This window comes from Labeo rohita, chromosome 11 (genome assembly GCF_022985175.1).
Source record: "Labeo rohita strain BAU-BD-2019 chromosome 11, IGBB_LRoh.1.0, whole genome shotgun sequence".
Classification (NCBI taxonomy): domain Eukaryota; kingdom Metazoa; phylum Chordata; class Actinopteri; order Cypriniformes; family Cyprinidae; genus Labeo; species Labeo rohita.
In genome coordinates this window covers 12,318,551-12,324,550 of record NC_066879.1, presented here as the reverse complement: position 1 = coordinate 12,324,550, position 6,000 = coordinate 12,318,551, and positions in this window count along the sequence as shown.

Below are 6,000 nucleotides of genomic sequence, written 5' to 3'. Positions count from 1 at the left end.
GAGGAACGCGCGGGAAAAAGGTCAGTCTCTCGCATTTATTATCTTCCCATGAAGAGTATCGATGAAATTCTCTGCTCACGTCTGTTTACAGACATATGTTGAGTTTGGATGTGGACAGTGGAAATATTAGAGAACAGTCTAGAAGTACAATACTTGATTATTTTCTGAAATATTGTTCATTGCTCAAAACGTAAAGGAATATTAGCTGTGGGGATACCACTCTTCTACTAACATGTTTGACAAACTATCCAAGGCATTTCAACAAAAACCTTTTTATTCTGTTGAAAATACAGTGATCAGAATTAGAGAACAGTAACCACTGCAGCACAAAAGAAGATTACAGCTGAAATGCAGGACACGATTGGTGTGATCTCGGTCCACTCCTCTTCCAGTCTCTTCCATAGTTCAGTAACTGTAGTTGGTTTCTTAGCCGTAACTTTGTCGCCAGGGATTTTGAGACGGCCGTTTCGTTAGTTCAGTGTTTTCAGCTCCAAGGAACTGCTTTACCTGCTGTGCAGCGTGACGGGAACATTGTTCTGCATGAAAATTGCAGGTTGACTGGGAGATGGTTGCAGGGAGGGAACTGAAGTTCTGATAAATATTTGCAGTCATTCTGTCATGTATCTGTATGAGGCCCAACTCCTGCTGCAGAAAACATCCCCCAAATATCACACTTCCTCCTTCGCCGTTCACCGACTTCTTTGCGTACTTGGGCTTCGGTCTTTCCTCAGTTTGACACTGAACAAAATGTATCCAGTCGGACTCAAATAAATTAAAATTGCTCTCATCACTGAGGCGAACTTTGGAGGAGTTCTCGTCTCCCCACACAACCTGCTCCTCAGCACAGGTGAGTGTAGCCTTTTGATTCTTTCTGCTGATGTGAGGTTTGGTCACTGCGGAGTGTGTTTTCAGCCCAACTTCCCTTAAACGTGCAGAGACAGATCCAGACCCTGTTCAGTGATGAACTCGCAAGCAATTCCAGCATTATCCTGTCCTCTCGTGTGCTTGTCTTATGTGGGCGTCCAGCCTTTTTAGGGACTTGAATGCGTTAGTGTCATAGTAAAGATACAGTATTCAAGAAATCACAGATTTGGATGACCTCTTGCAGCGGCTGAAAGGGTCGTCCACGTTGCCTTCATCTGGACGAGCTCCAGTCAAAGGGTTTCAGTCACCTTAGAGCGTCCCGCCGTGTTGCAGTCCTAGTGAAAATCGGAGGAATGCTGCTAGTGAAAAACGGTTTGTCATGTAATTAAGGAATTTAGCTCCAGGTGCCAGATTAACACCAATAATGTAGTGTCTGAGTGTTCTCTCATTTTGATCAGTGTTGTTTTTCAAATATCTCATGTAAGTTTATTATGCTGCGCTTCAGAATACAATTCATTCGTGAAATATGCTTAAAAACATCCCTTCTGCTACTGTTAGGAAACTTCAATTAAGACCAAGCAGTGAAAGCAGAAATTTAGGAAATTATAGGTTGTTCTCTCATTTTGATCTCCACTGTACCTTGCTTCAAACTCAAATTTCATGAATGCATACATGAATAAATACGTTCATTGAAGACAGAAATTCAGTGTGAAAGTGTTCAGAAGGGCATTTTGACTGGAAAGTGCAAATCTGCAGTAAAAAACTGTTCATGGTGAACTGCGTCACTGTATACTGTGAAGTATTAGATTGGATCAGATGAAATAAGACACTGAATGCAGTTTTACTGTCAGACACTGAATGAGCTTCTTTATGATGAGAACATTCCCAGAATTCCCTGAGACACACCATATTCCGTGTCATTTCATGAGCTGCTTTATGCTGTGGCTGCATGTTTTACTGTGTGTGTGTGTGTGTGTGTGTGTGTGTTAGATGTGGATCATGGAAAGGACTAGTTGATGATCATGTCATCCTGTTTTCTTATTATTCTGGTCTGCGTATTTTTAAGCTCCCATTCAGATGTAAGTCATTTGGACAGGTCACTATATTTACATTACATTAGTTAATCATGTATCTGGTTATGACCTTTAACCAGAAAGACTCAGCATTGTTCATTAATTTGATGGCACAGACTGTCAGATGAGAACAAAACATGAACTGGCTGGAGTTGAATAACGACACTATTGTTTTCTGTAGAGCTGTTTTACAGCTTATATTTGATGAGCTTTACACATGAACTGAAGTGAATCAACACTGAACTCGAGCTGAATAATCACTCCGTTGTCTTCAGTAGAGTTTTACGGCTGAACTCGGATTTGAAGTTTGAGTCATTGATTCTGTGATTTTCCTCGACTTGACCGGTGAAATATTCAGTCACCAGGATCCTGACCTTTAAATTCTGAAACATTCTCAGAAACGGCTGCCAAATTGAGTTGAACTGAATGGAAAAGTTTTACATTTATAATCAAAAAAGTTGGCATTGAGACTTCCTGAAACGTCTCTGTGTGCCAGTAACGCTTGATTCCCGCGCAGCTCTGCCAGACTGAGTGTGTTTGCCAAACCTGACCCGTGTGTGTGTGTGTGAGTGTGTGAATGTATACGTTTGTGAGTGTGTGTGTGTCTGCACATGTGTGCACATTTGTGAGTGAGTGTGTGTGTGTGTGTGTGTACTTGTTTTTGCTACATTGTGGGGACCAAATGTCCCCACAAGGTTGGTAAAACCTGAAATTTTTGACATTGTGGGGACCGGCTTGTGGTCCCCATGGGTACAAAAGCTTATAAATCATACAGAATGAGTTTTTTTGAGAAAGTAAAAATGCAGAAAGTTTTCTGTAAGGGTTAGGTTTAGGGGTAGGGTTAGGGTAAGGGGATAGAAAATACAGTGTGGACAGTATACAAACCATTGCCCCTATGGAGAGTCCCCACAAAGATAATAAACCAGACGTGTGTGTGTGTGTGTGTGTGTGTGTGTGAAAAGCAGCTCCTGAAGGCAGTATTACAGTACTGTGCGGTTCTTCCTCTGGCTGAAGTTGCTCTGTTCAGGGACTCTGAGTCTGTGTTGAAGGTCGTGTAGTGCAGGACTGTGGGAGAATCACGGTTGCTGATGTTTTCTGGCTCCTGCAGATGGGATTTTCCTCCAGATGATGGACGTGTTCAGTGTTCATATGAAGGAGAAATCGAGTAAAGTGCACGTTTACTTTGAGTGTAGGTTTACGTGTAAATCATCGTCAGTTTGTTCCCGCAGCGATGCTTTATTAACGTCTGCGGGGCCTGCGATTTCCAGCACTTTTTCTCTTCAGAACTAAAAGCAGAATAAGCTCCTCTCAGGTCTGACCCAAAACACTGCCGGCGTCATTTTTTTTGGTGAGAACGAAAGGCTCAAGAGTCCGTCCGCGCGCCGCACGGCTTTTCATTTCACCCCGCCATAATGAATCTTTTGAGCGCGACGAGATTATGAATAATGAGCGCTTTGATTGTCCAGGTACTTCATGTCAGCGTAAACTCACATCCAATTACCACAGCCAGATAAAACGCTGCTTTCCTGCTAATCCTGTAATTATACATAAGCTTTGTTTTGCCTTTATTACTGCATGCAGAAATCCCCAATAATAAACAGGCTGTTTGATATTTTAATTGACACGGCCTCGTGGGAGCAGCGGCACGCGTCAGGAACACATTCGGGCGGCGGCGACGATTCTGTACGCTTCCTCTGATTTACTGCAATATTATTGTTTAAAGAAGGTCAGATTCGTGATCTGCACATCACCTCTTGCCAACCTACAGGATTTAACTCATGACAGATAATAGTGTACATGGACATTTATTTTGGACCTTGAATCGTGTCAATCTCAGACCGATAAACCCGATTCTACCTGTGAAATTCAATGATTCATCCAATACATCAACATTGTTCTAATCATTGATGTTTCTGAGATACTCGGACAGATTTGAAGGTCTGTCAGTTGAACTCTATAGCGCCACCAGCTGCTCAAAGTTCATTAATGAACCTGATTAAAACTCTGATTTGCTTTGCTCTGAACTGTTTGTTCCCTCACACACAGGCTTGACTTTCCTTAAAACAGTGGCGTTTCTGTCTTCATCCGAGCATCTTGAAGTTGGCTGAATCAGTTTCTTTAAGTCTCAATGTCTTAATTAGCATTTTCACAATCTGAAGCCTAAAAATGTCTTAAATTAGAGCAGAAAGTCATAAATTCATAAAGTCATGGCATTAAATGTTGTATGAACTGCAAAAATGAATCTCTTCCTCTGGATTTTTGTCTTTTTTCAGTACAAATATCTTTAAATTAAGGTACAGTTACTGTAGATTTACAAAATAAAGATAAGAAATCCTGTTTTCTCTAAAAACTGAACAAAATGAAGTGTGTTTACGATTAAAATAAGAACAAATATCTGTCGATGAGGAATGAAAACATGTTTCCATTTGGATTAAGTTGATTTTTCTGAACAAATAGTTGTTTGTTCATGCTTTAATGAAACTCACTTTATTTTGATGAGTTTCTCGTAAAATGTAAGATTAACAGAACCTCAAACACTTTGATCTTCTGAGATTCGAACAATACACACGCAGTGTATTAACATACAGAGATCTGTTTCTCACCTATGTTCCTTTTCATCTTTTCCTTCGCTCCGCTCGCTCAGAACGCTCAAAGCGACATGAGAATCCAAATGAACGAGCACAATCAAAATAGACATTAACATTTGACATTTCAACCACAATTCGGAACCATAATCATTTGGAATCAGATTAGAATTCAACTGAAATTAAATAACTGCACAATGAAAAGACCGAACACTCAGGAAACCTTCAGCCACGAGTGATTGCCTTCGCTGGCCCAAATGTGTGGACCTTACAGAAAACAAAACTTGTTTTGTCATTTTGCTTCTCCAGTAAAGCAGTGCGATCAGAAATGCGGTAAAATAAATTAAAAGTTAATGCAGATCAGTAGAAAGTTGTGTTTTCTAACTTTGCTGTTGTGTTGCTAATACAAGACCTTTACATTTAGAGACCATCCTGACACTGAGGTCCATTTAATTTATCTCTAACATTACTCATGTGGATGTTTAGGGTTGAATCTCCTCAATAGTTGTTTGAGCTTCTGACTTTGATTTTCATTTTGTTTGTGTACCGCAATCTTTGATTTTGTAATTTTTGTTTGTTGTTTCCACTGCTGCTCCTGTCATTTATTTATTCATTTTGTAGTGATTCTTGTAGTGGCTTTATCAGCATGTTCTGACGAACCTGAGAGGTTTGGTGGTGAAATAATAACATATATAAAATTGGGGGACAGCACCACCAGGCAGTGTAGTGAAATGTTTTCAGGTCCGTGTTCTCGGTAGATTGGGCCGCCAGGATGTTCATATGATGCTGATCGGTGTTACGCTCCACTGATTGATGGACTGGTGTGTCTCCTTGGCAACAGGCGTGTGCGTTCAGATCTCAGGTGATCTCACGTTAACACGGGCTGTGGTTTGCCGATACGTTCATTTCGTGCTCTTGCTGTTGGTCAGTCTGTGTGTTTTCATCAGCCGTTCTGCTGTTGTTCTCTGCTGATCGACTCCAAACGTCTTTGAACGTCAGCAGCTCGTCTCAAGTCATTCATTAATCATCGGCGTCACAGAACAACATACAGGAAAACTCTGATTTACGCGAGCGCCGAGGAAACGTCTGTCGCACCTTTGAAGACGCTTTCAAAGTCTTCCTTCACCTGCAAACTCACCATGATGAAATATTCTGAAATCTGTGATTCCAAACATATGAATTCTGCAAATAGAGCATAAGCAGCTGAGGAGAATAAAAGTAGAGCGATCAAAGACGACGCTGATAAAACACATTCGGATTCAAGAGACTCGCGCCACAATGAAGTTTCTTGAGTTTTATTTCCAGGGGTAATTCTAACAGCTCTTCATTACTCACGTGTTCTGGTTAGCAAGTTCAAGGACAGAAATAACCGCTGACTCAGTCAAAGATCAAACCAGCGCTCTGATGGAGAGATGTGTGTGTGTGACTCAAGGTCGTTTGTTCATTTGTTCTCTGAGCCGTTTGTGGAAGTGCAGATT